This window comes from Eschrichtius robustus, chromosome 4, assembly GCF_028021215.1.
Source record: "Eschrichtius robustus isolate mEscRob2 chromosome 4, mEscRob2.pri, whole genome shotgun sequence".
In the NCBI taxonomy this organism is placed as follows: Eukaryota; Metazoa; Chordata; class Mammalia; order Artiodactyla; family Eschrichtiidae; genus Eschrichtius; species Eschrichtius robustus.
Genome location: NC_090827.1, coordinates 134314172 through 134331245, shown reverse-complemented (window position 1 = coordinate 134331245; position 17074 = coordinate 134314172). Strand labels below are relative to the sequence as shown.

Sequence of the window (17074 nt, the reverse complement as noted above, 5' to 3'; positions counted from 1 at the left end):
ATCGAGTGAATACCTACTGGATGAAAGGACCCACATATGCCATGAAATGTTGCATTTTTCAGGCATATTTATTCCCAACCAATCAGTAAGCATACACTATTTGTTCCATATTATGGACATCACAGAAGAACTACTAGATATAGTTGCTACCTTCAGTGGGAATTCCTCCTAGTTAAGGAGACAAGAAAATAACACAAAATATTAGCAACAACACCAAACAGTGTTGATTATTAGGTAAAGACCAAAGATAAAGAGAACAAGGGGAGTAAGCTGAGTGGAAGGAGAGGAAGCTATCCATACAGACTAGATATTTCTCTACTAACGATTCAAAAGGGCCACCAAATACTATTCTACTTGCAACAGTTCATTGGGACAATGAGGTTCAGGTCTAATGATACGAAGTCAACTCTTAAATATTAGGTTTTCACCACTCATTCTGGCTGAAACTAATGTAGAGGTTCAGAAGAGGAATAAAACCAAAAACTAGAGGCATCAGAGAAAATTTCATAGAGGAAATGGGATAAAAGCTGAACCCTGAAGCATGGATAGATTCTGCTTAACAGAAGAGAAACAGGAGAGCAGTATGAAGGAACCAAAAGAACCAAAAGGGCAGCTGTGGAATTTGTCATTCTTGGGTCTCCCAGCATCTAATGTCCCTGATCATCAATAGAAGGTAAAAGTGCCAGGTATTTGCTTTCTGAGTCTCCCCGACTAGCACATCATGGCATAGGCTCTGCCAATTGAATCACCTGCCCCAGACTTGGAATCACCATCTAGTGCTGTGTCGGGAAGAAGTAGGTAGCATGCAGCATGCACGTGGACCATGTGTGGCTGGATCCTCATCCCAGAGGCAGCCAGAGCAGGGGCTCAAACAACAGGACCCATATCAGTGAGGCCAGAGGTGTGGTTAGCAGCAAAGAAGTGTCTTCATTGGGTCCAGCCCACAGTATGATTTGGGGCATTGTTCCTGGATACGTGGCCTCCAAGCCTAGGATTTTTCTGGAAGTCTGTGAGCCATTTAGTATCTTTTCAAGAATTTTCTTTTCTACTTCATTCAGCTAAAATCACTTTTTGATACTTAGAGTAGTAATGGGCATTATATTCTAAGAAGCTCTTTATCAATTTTCATGTCCCCATGTAAAGCATCCATTAGGAGTCCACCTTCATTTTTCTTAGCAGGCAGCGTAGCACAGGAGTCAAAGGCATGTCTCTGGAGTCTTGTGGCCCTGGGCCCAAACTCCAGCAACATGTGAAAACAAGTCTGTGGGAAATTCTGGGCCCCTCAGCAAGCTGTATGACCACATCATATACTTTCACACCTTCCTCACTCGTTCCCAATAAATATGTGTTTGTTGAATATGCATTCAAGGGTCCAAGATCCTTTCCATTCATAACTTTCATTAGAACCAATATAGATTTTCTGACCATGCATAACAGAATTAAAAGATAATAAGATCAAACTCAGTGACCCTTGGTATAACCCACCCTCCTAAGCTCATTAAAACATGGCCCAGGTTTAGCCCGCATTAGCACATTGCATTTCTTCTAGTGGTATTTAACTTCTTGTTTGCTATTTAACTTCTCACCAATTGCCTCACAAATAAGCTTGTTTCCTGGAGGACAAAGACTGTATCTTTGGATTTTACCGCTATACCCAACACAGGGCTGGGCATGCAGAAGTTACTCAATACCTATTTCCTGAATGAAATAAAATCTGTGGAAGCACCTCGGAACAACCATTTTATTGTTTCTCACAATTTTGTGGGTCTGTGATTTGGGCAGGGCTCAGCTGGGTGATTCTTCTGTTGCATGTGTATCGATGTAGGTAATTCTTTGGTATCCAAATAGCAGCTGGGCTTGCCTGAAAGGTCCACAACAGCTTAACTTCCATGTCTTGCATCTTGGCAGGGGCAGCTGGATGGCTGAACTCAGCAGTAACTGTCAACCAGAACACTTAGGAGAAGCCTCTCCAGGATGACAGCTGCAGAGTGGTCACCTCTTGCTTGGCAGTTCAGGGTTCCAGAGCAAGTGTTGCAGTCAACAAAGCCAAAACTGCCTGTTCTTACGTCACCTAGCCTTGGAAGTCTCACAGCGTCACTTCTTTCACACTCTGTTTTTCAAAGCAGTCTTAAGTCCGTCCAGATCCAAAGAGAGGGGACAAGACCCCTCCTCTCAGTGAATTTGCAGCCATGTTTTAAAACTGTCACAGTCCTCCCTCTGGCCACAAATGCCAACATACCTCCCACATTAAAAGCAGACTCAGCTCCCTCCCAAAACCCTCCATTATGGCACCAGATGCTGGCCTAGGCTCAGGATAGAAGTCCAGGATCTCATCATCAAAATCAAGTACTTATCAGGAGTTTCCTATAGGCGCCTCATTGATAAATCTTAAATCTTGTTTCTATGAACTCAGTTGAAAGTCAGGAATTAATCTGAAAAGTAAACTGAGAATTATATTTTGCGTAAAAAGATGGAAGAGACTAGAAAGAAGCATTTCAAGGAATGCTTTCAATTTACTTCAAATAATATATCAAATATTACCAACAATAAACCTCAAGGAGCTAAGGTCTCCCCTGGGCCTGGCCATAAATGAGGCACTTAGAAAAGCACAGTGAATGTGGAGCCACTAGGGGATCATTTAATGTTCCATTTAAGGCACATTCCTAAGCATCTTTCTTATTCCCAGGAACGTTGCTCATCAACTAACATTTATTCAGCGCTTAAAGGTTCTGACCTGTCGTTGGAAGTGCTATGAGGGTTCATTCAAATATGTTTAATCCAAACATGTCTACATTCTCTCCTTCACTCAGTGCCAAGGACCATGAACAAGTGACTCATGATGCAATTCTCACACTGCCCATAGAAGCTGAAGCAGAAAACAAAGAGGTCTGGGGGATTTTTAACATTATTTTGATTAAAATGATGAACAGCCCACATTCGAAAACAAATTCATTAAATTGCAAATTAACGGGTCCTCAAGGACTGCTGAGGCAGGAGAAAAAAATGGCGGGAAATGGACCTGGGCCCCAGAAGCATGGATTTAGTGTCTGATTTCTGCCACCTTTATACTCTGAGCAAGGCATCTATCCTCTTTATGCCTCAGTTTCTATAAAACGAAGACCCTAGAAGAAAAAACGAAGACCCTAGGAGTTACTTCACCAAACTCTTCTAAAGATGAAATGAGGTAAAAAAGGGAATAAATGTTAAAAACTGTGAAGTGCTGAAATAAAGTGTCATCGGGGTTTTTTTTTTAATTGGAGTATAGTTGATTAACAATGTTGTATTCGTTTCAGGTGCACAGCAAAGTGATTCAGTTATACATATACATGTATCTATTCTTTTTCAAATTCTTTCCCCAATTAAGTTATTACAGAATAGTGAGCAGAGTTCCCTGTGCTATACAGTAGGTCCTTGCTGGTTATCTATGTTACATATAGCAGCGTGTACATTAGGTTTTGATTGACTTTAATAGTCAACTTTCAGTTAAATCTCCACACAGGTATGTAAATTTGAGGTGGCAACCTCTCCTCCCAGTGACCTAATACACATGCATATTTATTGAACACATTTATTCCTCATTTAACCTTGGACTTAATGTCAGTCCTCCATTATTTCTATTAAAAGGCACCCAGTTAGATCCATTTGGTGACGTATGTCACACTGTGTTACAAGTGCATTAAGTGTAATGTGGCAGAATGAGGGCAACCTGTCTCCGTGTGCTTCCTGTCATCAGTTCCCCCCAATTCAAACCTTATCACCTCTCCTCGAGATCACTGGCCTCCTCAGGAGTTTTCCAACATGTGTTTCATCAGATTAAAACTGATCCACATTGCCAAAAATTAAGTACCTATTCCTTATTCTGGCACTCAAAGCCTTCCAAATACGTCCCCCCAAATACCTTTCCAGTATTCTTTCTCAGAAACCCCCTAGAGATCACCTATACTCTAGTTAAACAAATCACCTGGCTTTTCCTAGGACATGCTCTGCCTCATTTTCTTGCCTGCGCTATTTGCTCCACTTGAAAACCTCTGCACCCATCCCCTGTTAAAATCTGACCAATACTTTAAGGCAACTTACAGACTTGGGAAAAATAAAATGAAGCCACATCAATAATGATAATACTCATACAGAAAGTCACAGGAACTAATCTGGTGTGCCAGGCGAGACCACAACTTACAGATAGCTCTAGAACTGGGAAGATAATGTCAGTCTGTTACAGCTGAAGTTTGCATGGTTCCTGCCATAAGAATTTTGGAAAAGTTCCTCACCCCTGGGACTTTACTGTACTGAACAAGTAGACGGTACCCAAAAATCTGTCAACTCTGACAATAACTGGCTGTCTTTTATGTACAGTTCTCATCACATAAGCCCAACCTAAATGGTGCCAAAACAATCCATCATTTTGTTTTATTTGGTATTTTAATGCAAAACAGGTCTCCCAAAAATCTATCCAAAAGTTGTATTTTCCAGACCTTTGACAAAGAAACTTCTTGGTTGTTTTGTTTTGTTTTGTTTTTATTTCTTCTGAAACCTTGGTAAAGCAACTGCAAGCACATATTATCTTGCGTTTTTTATCTTCACAGAGGCTTTAAAATTTTTTTTAACTTCTTAGCTTTATAAAGTTTGAGCAAAGGATCCATAGGCAAGTAAAAGTGAACTTAGATCAGATTTTCAACCACCTATTACTCAAAGAGAAATTGCCATCTACTGCCCAAGACAGATTTATTTCAAAAAGGTTTCATTGGCTCTAACCATTTAAGAGTATGCTAACAATTGGAGAAAATGTTTGCAAAACACACATCTGATAAAGGGAGAGTATACAGAACATACTTTTAAAAAAAAAACCTCTTAAAACTCAAACATATAAGAAACAAACAAATAAATAATAAAAATATGCTAGCACTGAGTGGTGAACTCAATGCATAAAGTACTACAAGCCCATAAAAGTAACCCTCAAACAAAGGCTACATGACAAAAGGCCATCCTCTGATGTAAACTAACCAGAATCCACAGAAGATGGTTGGAATTAGTGATCCACTGCTGAGCCACTCAACTGCTGAGGAGGCACAGGGAGTCCTAGCAAGGACTACTATAATTTTTAAGCCTGTAATACTTGCCAGCAATGACAGTATAACAATCACAGCCCTTCTCAGAAAAATAAATGAGCTTTTTTTTCCCTCTCATGGTAGCTTTTATATTACAACACAAAATATTGACAGGCACTGACTCACAAGATGACTTCCCCAAGGCAACCCAACCTACAATGTGCTTTGGAGATAATTTGCCACCAACAAAGGGATCTCACGCTGCATCATCGAGGAAAGGCCCCCCTAATATGGAATCAATTACCCAGTGCGTCCTGAGGGCCTATTATGTGTGATGCCTTACAAAGAAGATTAAGACAAGACAGGCAAAGAGGTCAACCTTTATTCAGCACGTGGTACTAGGTATTCAGCCCAAAGTGCTTTCATAGCTACATCACTCAATCCCCATGAAACCCTGGAGTTAGGTATTATTACTCATATTTTTACAGGTTAAAGAATTGAGGCTCAGAGTAATTAAACAACTCTCCCAGGTCACAGACACATAAGTTGTGGTCGAAAGTATCCACAGTTTGAACCCAGGCCTCTCTTCCTTAAGACGCATGCCTTTTCCAGTGCACACCTGCTTTCCTGAAGCACAACTCTTGCGCTCAAGGAATTTACCTTCTGGTAAATCTGAAACCTTTGAGACTCACAACATGTAAAGTGTGTTGGAATGAAACAGTTTGGTGGTCAAATGATATAAGCAGAGGAGTACCTTAAATATAAAAGGGGGAGAAAATAAAGAAATTTAGTGGTGTTTTGCTGACACTGTGGGTGACAGAAATGGTCTTCTCAAACTCGCTCTAATTAAAATAGATTGTCTACTTGACAAGTATTTCTATTTAGTGGAGAAAACTGATTCCAGAGAATAGCGTAGCTGGAAGAAAATATACTTTTAAAACCATCCAACAAAACTTCAACTATATTTACCATATTTCTAAGTCAGATTCTCAAACAGGAATGCATTGGTCAGCTGACCCAAACATCCAATTCATCAAGAAGTTAGATTTTGCATTATAAATTCATAAACTGACCTTTTAAAAAGTAACACCTAGTCTCAAAAATTATATAAGTAAGACTCATATGCCCCTGCCCTATTATCTCTGGAAAAAATAATAAAGTCAAATACCCAAATCTGCTCAGTAGTGACCCCCACCAAGGCTCAGGAGTCTAAGCTCCACCAGGCAGAGTACCAGCCTCAATTTTCTTGCTTCCTTCAGCACTGTCCAGGTGCTCTGTGGAATCTAAATCTTCTCCTGGTTGCAGGGAAACATTCATGCACAAAGGGACAAAATCACCTCCCAATTAACATCCTAAGAAACTTAAGGAATGGGTATGCCATACAACACTCTCAGCGAGGGAACAGACACTTAGAAGATCATATACAGGGTTGTGATTTAAATCAGGATATTATAATTTTCTTTTCCAGTAGAGTGCATTTCCTCACCCATTTGTAACAATTTTTACTTGACTGTACTCCCTCTTAATTTCACACTCATAAGAGCTTGGATCCATTAATGCCAAGGATGGCTGCTGAACATAGCTTTAAATTAGAGAGGCTGAACAGTATGAAATAGCCAATAACCATTTTTACATACAAAAAAAAAAAAAAGCAGTCTCATATGTACAAACTAATAGAGTGAAAAATCCCAAGGGTTTCCGGTGTGCTAAAGTGTCTTTAAGTAGAACCTTTTCTTTCTCTGGAGGATTTCAATGTTTCCCTGAAAGGCATCTCTAGGTTTCTTCCAACCCTCATAGCTGTATGTCAAAAGTCAATCCTCTAACTGCCTTGGGAAGTTTTGTTTCAGAGAAACTATACAGCAGAAAAATCCACGCTTCTTTCAGAGGATAATTCCGAAACCATGGGAAATAATCCGATAAAAATATAGGACCTTTTAACTTGTGAAGGCAATAGAAACGCTTTCCAAAGTGTAAACAGTTTAAGACTCTATAATACCTGGTTCTTCCACCTCAGCAAAGGAGTTTGTTCCATCTCTGCTGAAGAAAATCTCCATCAAGACATTACAGGTGATTTAGCTTGCAAACTAGTTTAGTCCTGTATGAGCTCCACCAAATTGTATTTATGGACTTTCATAAAGTGAGAGCATCAAAGACGCTTCACCTAGGTCCCCAGGCTGGGCTGGCACAGGGGCCAATGAAAGCAAATGCCTTAATTTAAGATCCCTACATTCACAGCTGTGCTGCCCTCCACCTCTCCCAGCCCCACCTCGCTGGGAAGTGTAAATGGAAGGATTGGGTTTTATCCCCCAGGAGGCCCAGTACAGAAACACAGCATGAAATTAAAGCATACAGGGTAATATGCTTATTCTCTGGGAGGGGTAAATGTTTACACTACACTTGCTCCTTGCAGATCCTGCACTTCCTCTCACCTGCCCTCCTCAGGCCAGCATCCAACAGTGTTGCCTAAGAAGGTCACCTAGGCCTTCTCTTGCAACAGCACAGAAATAACTCATCTTGACAAGGATATGGACGTGGGGCTGCAGGCGTATGTAGACATAAGAACGCGTGTGCATAATCCTTTTTCTCTAGGCTATGCCTGTTCTGGCCAGGATTGCGAAGGTTTGGTTACTATTTATAGAAGAGGCAACAGCAGAGAGGGTAAGAGGTCTGGCTCTCCCCAAAGGAAGCAATGATCATCAGTGACCGCTAAGATCACAAATGAGAGACAACACTTACTAGGCACATCTTCTGAATTATTCTTGCTAAAAAAATATAATATCTAACCTGAGTGAGGTCAACCTCTAAATCTAACTACCAGTTCACAGAAAATGGAGAGGGACAGAGGAACAAAAAGTAAAGCCACAGGTCCGACGTAAGCAGGAGGGTAGATGTGATGGTGGCAGCACGTGGAGTGCTCTTTAACCACTAGACAAACTAGATGCCCAGCATGTGGATCCTTCTACAGTGTCTTGCCGTGTGGACATTCCTTCACTGTGTCTAGAGGGATCCCACACTTGGGCAGATTTTATTTTATTTATTTATTTTTTTAAACATCTTTATTAGAGTATAATTGCTTTACAATGGTGTGTTAGCTTCTGCTGTATCACAAAGTGAATCAGCTATACATATACACATATCCCCATATCCCCTCCCTCTTGCATCTCCCTCCCACCCTCCCTATCCCACCCCTCTAGGTGGTCACAAAGCACCGAGTTGATCTCCCTGTGCTATGCGGCTGCTTCCCACTAGCTATCTGTCTTACATTTGGTAGTGTACACGTCAATCCTACTCTCTCACTTCATCCCAGCTTACCCTTCCCCCTCCCCGTGTCCTCAAGTCCATTCTCTACGTCTGCGTCTTTATTCCTGTCCTGCCCCTCGGTTCTTCGGAACCTTTTTTTTTTTTAGATTCCATATATATGTGTTAGCATACGGTATTTGTTTTTCTCTTTCTGACTTACTTCACTCTGTATGACAGTCTCTAGGTCCATCCACCTCACTACAAATAACCCAATTTCGTTTCTCTTTATGGCTGAGTAATATTCCATTGTACATGTGTGTTGGGCAGATTTTAAATCACCCCTTTATTTCTTCCTCTCATTGAGCAAACACCTCTTTTTGTGCTGAGAATGCTATAGTCCACGTGGTTAGCCTGCCAACTACTCGGCCCGGATTCTCTTCCCTCCAGGGTTCTAGGTTGGAGTCACCAACAGAGACTTCGGGCAAGATCTGAGAGGCACAAGTGAAGTCTTCAGTAGGATGTGGTGACAGAAGAACAAGTCTCAGCGGTCCTCGCTCCCCTCTTCTTCACATTTAGCTCTTTTTCCCAGTTGTGAGCCCTGCCGACCACCAGTGTCCCACTACCAATGACGTGGTCACAGACCCTCTGCAGCTACCCAGAAGCAGCAGCTTCCCAAGGAAGCTTTCCACCAGTTCCCCCTTCACAGTCCCACTTCAGCAGCCACATGGCTTGTCTCCTCAGATCTCTCCACAAGCTCTGACTTGCCCCCTAGGCCAGTGCTTCACTCATTTCTTAAGGAAGTGACTCCTCTGATCTTCCAGCTCCCCTTTCTGGACCTCCCCTTCCCCTGACCCTCCCACAATATGTAAGGTTTAATTCCTATAATAAATACCTCAGCCCACACTCAGAGGGCACTGCTTCCCCGGGGAACCCTGTATGACACACATCTATCATCTCCAGGAGCTGGATCGGCTTACCAGAGCCTCCCAAGATAGACAGTTCTACTCCTCCTTCAGGAGAGCCTGTGGGGGTCTGGAGGGTCCCGGTGACTTCTCACCATCGACCTCACTCCTTCCGGTGATCACACCCAGCACCTCAGTGTTTCTGCTGGGATGCGGTTTCACCCCTCTTACATCAGGTCACTCTCTCTCCCAAGACCACCCATGGCATTTAATCGGTTTCTTTTATTTAATTGGAGCTCACTTACTCTAGCTTTTAGAATCATTTTTCCAAGTGCTTTGTTCCACACATTCAGTGTTTCTTCTAAATAGTCACATTTGACCAGTATGTGTTTACATCTTTATCTAATCCCTTGATCCATGGGAAAGGGCCAAGGACAAATTGCTACCGTTACAGAGTCCTCTCAAGGAGTCTCTTTTGGATATGAGTGTCATGTCCAGGTTTCCACGGGACCCCAGGTAAATCAACATCTAATCTAGGAGACTTGGTCAAATTAGGTAGTGTAAAAGTTAAACAAATAAAGAGATGTACCACCAGTGGCTTTAAATCTGAGAAAATAGTGAATCACTGAAAATAGGAACAGACAATAGGGCAGGTGTTTTAACACTGTATGCAAGATATACAAGATGATACATTTAATTTTAGATGCCTTAGGTTGGAGGTCTGTGGAGAAATACCTGAACTCAAATGGACACTTGCATAGGAGTGGTACTGTATTTGAATACACAAGGGTAGATTCATTCTTTAAAAGATAATAAATAAGTAAAGACGGAAAAAAGGGGGAGGCCAAAAACAGTACATTAGTAATGTCTGTGTCATACGCACATGTGGTCTCCTGAAAGTTAGTAGCTGCTCCTAGCACATTACCATTTACATATGTAAATATGTAGATATATGTAAAGTTAATTTACATATTTACACCAATTTGGATCTCCAGGACTAGGAACCACATGGAGAGTTAAGAAACCACATGATTCTCCTATCATCACCTCCTTAAGCCCAGTATTGTTGAACAAGGAAGATCCTCTTAACTTATATATACGTGATGACCAGGAGAGTGACCCAAATTGTAGAACACATTTTATCTAAGTTTGCCCCTTTGCTGGAATGGGACTTTTTCCCCCCATTTAAATATCTTTAGACTTTGATCCACATATGGACAGAACTGTGAGACTGCCCATCACTCAGGGACTGGCTGAATAAACTCTGCAGCTCTCAAGGGGATGAGAAGTGTCTACATATCTGCTAAGTAGTGACTGTCAAGATACATGGCATAAAAATGTGAAAAACCAAGGTAGAGGAAAATATGTATCTCAAGCTAACATTTATCTAAGAAAGTGGAGATGGAGGAGATACCTGTCAACTACAAATTGGCACTTGCCATCTACCTCTACAAGGATTAAATCATGTGCTGCTACAGCTGCTGATTTTCAACACCCCCTGAAAGGAGTTCAGGGTGGAGAGCAGAAATGAGGCACTCTGTGCTCCGGGAAAACTGGCAGAACAGGTCTTCAGATAGTTAGATATTTTCAGGAGAGGATTTTATGAGCCCAATTCTTGTATCTCCTCATATCTAGAAAAGCACTAAAATCCTTCATGGTGATGTCTGCTCCTCATGGCTAGCAGTAATCTTCACGACACTAGCAGAAACCTCTGCAAAAAATATGTGCTTGATTGCATGCACTCTCCATTCACCAAAATCACCTTCCCCCCGCCTCTTTGGAGCAGTTTCTCAGAGCTATCTGAGATGCTGTCTCCCAGGCTATAGTCCTCATTTTGCCCCAAATAAAACTTAATTCACAGCTCTCACGTTGTGCATTTTTTTTAAGTCAGCAACCAATAGCTACACATACTTGCTCCTATAAAAAAAAAAAAAAAGAATGATAAACAATGAAGTTTAAAAAATTACTTATGGTGGAGGGGGAGACAAAAATGGAAGCCAGACTTCTCTGAATAGATTTTGTTTTACATGACTTTAAAACAAAATTAAGTGAAATTTAACGTAACTACACTACGACTCTAAAGTAGAATGAAACAAATAAATTTAACCACCAAGCACATTTTTAGATTGTACAGAGAACAATTCATTTCAAGTGACTTTAAAAGACAATAATTTGACTGCACATCCCTAGTGGTATATACTCTAAAGATGAAAAGAATTACACAATAAATTCAAACTGGTTTTGATAATCATATTTTAATACTATTTTATATTGTTATTCTGAAATATTAATTATATATAGTTATATATAAATTTATAAAGAAAGAGAAAACAAATAATTAATTATTGGTGAGAACTCACTATTTAGTTTCTCTTTATAAAGAAGGAAAGGAAGAAAGGTGCAAGGGGGAGAGAAGAAGGAAGCAAGGAAGGAAGGAAGGAAGGAAGGAAGGAAGGGAAGGAGGGAGGAAAGAGGAAGGAAAGGAAACAATGACCAACCTAGTAGCAATAAGCACCCCCCATACCCAGGTTGTGGTCTCTAAATAATACTGTTTCCCATGAAGGAATGCCAGCTCCTTGGAAAAATGCTTAATTCCAGGGTTAGGGCAAGAAATACACAAGATAAGCCTAGAACATCTTGTCATACCAGAAAATAAGGGGGCTGCTGAATATGACTGAAGGACTCATAAACCAAACTTGAAGAGGCTCCCACTGACCCAAACAGGACAATTTGAGCATTGATAAGAAAAATCCATCAAAGAAGTACCAAATATGTTTACTAAAGCCATTAATATGTTTAAACATCCGTAAGTTCAATATGATACTTTAAACACATTAAGTGATCAACTTTGGCTGATGTTAAAAAACCAACTCACTGAAACTAGTAAAGAGAGAGAGAGAGAGAAATAGAGAGAGGTGTTTGTGACTCTAGCATCTATCTGGGCTTTCCTGTGCATACTATACATCAGGATAATCAAACTGTTGGTATTGGGAAAGTATTACAGTAAATAAATGAAGAAGAAATGAAAGAATATCACAGATCTAGACAATCATCTTCCAAGCTGTTAATGTCACAAAAATAGAGACAATGTGCATCTTATGAAAGAGTGTGGTTTTTTTAAGCCATTATTTTTTTAGCAGTACTTACTAAAATATTTATGGATGATATGTTAGGATGTCTGTGTTTTCTTGAAAATAATCCAGAAAGGGGGCTGGGATACCACTAAGGAGGTTGAGATACAGATAGAACAAAACTGGCCAATGGTTGTCACAGCTGGGAGATGGTAAATGGAAGTTCATTGCACTGTCCTCTCTACTTTTGCATATGTTTGAAATTTTCCATAATCAATTTTTTTAAACTGATGAGGCTTTGAAGCCAAACTGCCTGGGTTTGAATCCCAATTCAGCTACTTAATAGAGATGTAATCTTGGGAAAATTACAGCAAGTTGTGTAACTTCTCTGTAACTCACCTTCCCCATCTGTAAAAAGGGATGATACAAATGGCCTGTTATGAGGATCAAATGATATAATACATATAAAGTATCTAGAATAATTTCTGATATACAGTAAACACTTAAATGTTAGCTATTGTCATTTTTAGGATCCACAAAATTGGATGAAGTCTTGGCTTAGAGTTTCTGGGCTGTTAAATGGTTAAGATTGGCTCATGAGAAATTGTTATTCCTTCTTCTTACTGAGGAGCATAACAGGCATCCAACAATCCCCTTTCCTCCGCACAACAGCTGAATAGACTACAAAGATTGACCAATCTTTCAGTTTTCACCATTCTGATGCACTACCTGCTGCTCCCAAAGAAGGAGAGGCTTCAGGTCAATGCCGCCACGTGCTTCTCTCCACTCCCCAAGGGACTGCTCTTTCTCTCCCAGCACCATGTCCATGGCCAGCCCACAGTCCCTCCCTGAGACCTCTAGTGGTGGTGCAGTTTAGCAGAAAACCAGTAGACTGCAGTCAAAAGCCCTGGATCTTCATCTTGTCTCTGTCCCTGAATAGCTGTGCAACCTTGGATAATGGCTTGATCTTCCCAGAATCTGGGTAACAAGACGTTGCCAACATTTTTGGAACTCTTGTCTTGAAACTCCCTTTGGAGACTCTTAGAAAATTCTTGTGAGCCCCCTTCGATGACAGCAAACCTTCAGCCTCTGAGGGTAAAATCATAATCATACACAGCCAAGATGATGTGAATGAAGTACATAATAAAGCTGTCTTTGGTTTAAAACCTGATGTAACTATTAATAAGGGAGATCAAATTTCCTTTTAGGAAGCATGTACTGACTTTTAAAAACAGTCCTGAAGAAGAGCAGTGACCAAATTCCCAGATTAAACATAAATAGCTTCTTCAGAAGATGTCTGCCTTACAAAACTTTCCTTGCGCTATGTTTGCTAATTTTTCTTTAAGCCAACTTTATTACTTTTAAATCTCACCTTAAAAAGAATCATAGTCATGCCGCCTACAAAGTACTTGAGTGTGTGGGCTTTGTCCTTTGTATAGATGTATTCACATAGGTAAATTTACAAGTCAAAAAATCATAAAATTATTCATATTTCAATTTAACAGCTTAAAGAAATTCGGTACCAGTGGGAGCTTGATTGATTGTGTTTCATCCTCTGTAAAATGGGGCTCAAAGTAATATGCCTACCTCATAGGGTTGTTTTAAGGATTAAATGAGTAAATACATGAAAAGTATTTAGACAAACTAGCTCATAATAAAAGCCATATACGTGTTAGTTACTATTATCCTTATTAATATTTCACTGTTTCCAGTTCTCAAAAATGAAATGTCTCTCATTCAGTTTCATTTTTCATTCATCCTGTTTATGACAAATGTATTGATAGATTCATATCTGAGTGCACACACATTTCTGAGGATTTGTAAGGCTCTTAAAATTTTTTCCTATATTTAGGCAGGCATTCTTATCTTGATAGATAAGCTTATATGCAAATACATGGGTTTCTACATAAGGGCTCCAACACAGACACTGATTATGGGATGACTACATACTTCTGGTTTTCAGAAAATACCTATACATACCTATCAATCAGCAAATATTTACTGCATGCCAACTCTACCCAAGTTAACATGGTAGGAAGTATGGAAATACAAGGAAGAAAAAGGCACAAGCCTCTTCCTGGGGAGGAGAGTATCCCAGTTGAAGAAGGAGAAACATTTGCATATGAATCTGGATGCACCAGTTATGGTTACAGGTCACCTGTGAGTGCTAAGTGACTGGGGCAAAGGTAATGATGTTCTTCCACCTGCAGTGGAAGAACAGGGGCGGGGAAAAGGCAGAGAAGGCTCTAGCGACCAGGATAGTTCAAAATCCTTTCGGAGAAGATGGACCTGAGCCGAGATTTTAGCAATGAGTAAGATGCAGAAAAGGGAAAAGGAGGGGGAGGTGTATGAACAAAGGGAAGGAGAGATTCTGAGTGGACACTGGGACGACCGCACAGACTCAAGCAGGGAGCTGGGGTAAAGAAATCGTGGCAGAGAGAGTTAGCACAGGTATCCAGACTCTTTGACACCAGCCTAAAGAATTTCAACTTTGTAAGTCAGAAAGAGAAAAACAAATACCGTATGCTAATACATATATATGGAATCTAAAAAAAAAAAAAAAAAAAATGGTTCTGAAGAACCTAGGGGCAGGACAGGAATAAAGACACAGACGTAGAGAATGGACTTGAGGACACGGGGAGGGGGAAGGGTAAGCTGGGACGAAGTGAAAGAGTGGCATGGACATATATACACCACCAAATGTAAAATAGGTAGCTAGTGGGAAGCAGCCACATAGCACAGGGAGATCAGCTCGGTGCTTTGTGACCCCCTAGAGGGGTGGGATAGGGAGGGTGGGAGGGAGACACAAGAGGGAGGAGATATGGGGATATATGTATACGTATAGCTGATTCACTTTGTTATACAGCAGAAACTAACACAGTACTGTAAAGCAATTATACTCCAATAAAGATGTTAAAAAAACTAAAAAAAGAATTTCAACTTTATCTCATGAGTGGTACAAAGGTAATAAGGGTTTTGAACAAAGCTTTGACATGAGTAAAGTAGTATTTTAAGAAAATTTCTAGATTTGGGGTCCAAAGAGCCTCCTATGGCTGAATGATTTGCAGATATGGGCATCTGTGATTCCTTTCTCTCCCATATTCAAGAATTCTGTGGCCCATTTGCCTGTGTTTACAACACTGTCGATTCATATAATCCCTCAGAGTTGAGTTCCCCTTTCCAAAACAGGACAAGACTGAGGTAGCAAGCATGTGATTTGCCAAAAACTAAATCCATCTCGTACTCAGACTGCATGGCCACGTGATCCTTCTAAATTGGGTACTGACACCTCCTCAGGCTCTGAAACTGTTAGAGGAGAGACACATGCATTCAAATGCCGTCTCTCTACCCTTAGTACATTGCTATGGAAATAGAGAAGCATTGCTTTTTTCTTTTTTCCTGATAGTAAAAATATTTTCTTGTTTTTCCTGATTATATAAATAATACATGCTTACTATCAAAAACTAAAATACATCAAAGAATAAGGAAGAAATCACCTGGAGTCCCAATCCTTCTGAGACAACAATCATTAATATTAAGAGACTCACTTTTTAAGCACCTCAACGTGTACAAATACCTAAACCCACATATTTTGTAATTTAATCATGGTTTTCAGTAATGTGCTGGTAATGTAAATATCTTACTATTTAGTCATTTTGTTGCCTCTCAACTTTCCCTTCTTCTCTTTCCCACCCCTCAGTCCTGCCCTTCCTATATCCAGCTTTATATACTTAGTATGTATCTTCCATAATTTTATGCTCTTATAAACATACTACATATACATATATAGGATATTTACATTTCATTGTTAAATTTATAAAAGTAGCAGCCATCAAATACTTTCTCTGCACATATTTTGCCCACTAAACAGTGCATTATGACAATTCCTCTGTTAAGTGATATTTAAATCATTCTTTTAAATATGTCATGAGATAATAATATTTATTGAGTACTTACTACGTGCCAGGGACTGTTTCCATATTATGTTGCCAATTTTACTTAATTCTCACAAAAACCTTCTGAGATTGGTATCACTGTTGTCCTCATTTTATGGCTGAGAAAACAGAGACATAGAAGCTTAGCACCATTCCTGAGGCCATTCATCATACATGTAAGAGGAATATAGGGATTAAAGCCCAGGCAGCCTGACACGAGAGCCATGCCGTTTACCCCTACACCGTGTGGCTGAGCCAGGCATGGTGGGTCTCCCAACCAGCCCATCTCTAATGGGCATTCTCTTGATTCCAGTTTTCTGCCACTACAATAATACTTCAATAAATATCCTGATCTATAGGTGTTTTATTTCTTTTATCCAACAAATATTTATTGAGGACCTACTCTGTGCCAGAAACTATTCCAGATGCTAGAGTTCCAGGGTAAGGGAAACAGATGCAGTCCTAGTTTTCATAGAGCTCACATTCCTGTAGGAGAAGACAATAAATGAATAAATGAACAAACGAGTGAACAAACGAACAAGAAAAATAGGAGATAATGCCATTGAGTCATATGTAGAGAATTAAAATAGGGTAATGTGATAGAGAGCCACTTGGTGATAACTACAGATATTTCTTATATGACATAGATCCCCAAATGGGAGATTGCTGGGTTGAAAGATATGGTTTTTTTAACTTTAATAATTATTGCTACTTTGCTTCCTAAAAGACTTATTTCCAATAAATCTCATTCCTAATAACAGAAATACAGATTTAAAAAATAAACTTTTCTTGACTTCCTTTTTGACTCACTAAGGAAAGTTTTTAAAGATTTTTCTTTCTCTGCTAACTATGCTGACCTATTTCAAATTCAACATATATAA

General features: G+C 40.0%; 1 long non-coding RNA gene across 1 annotated transcript; it reads right to left on the bottom strand.

Annotated features, from left to right (window-relative positions):
- Positions 1–1727: 1727 nt before the first annotated feature.
- Positions 1728–16693, bottom strand: LOC137763879 (uncharacterized). The gene is made up of 3 exons (XR_011073857.1): positions 16597–16693; positions 16216–16312; positions 1728–2432 (listed from the first exon to the last, which is right to left on the bottom strand). It is a non-coding gene; the product is annotated as an uncharacterized lncRNA (long non-coding RNA).
- Positions 16694–17074: the final 381 nt, after the last annotated feature.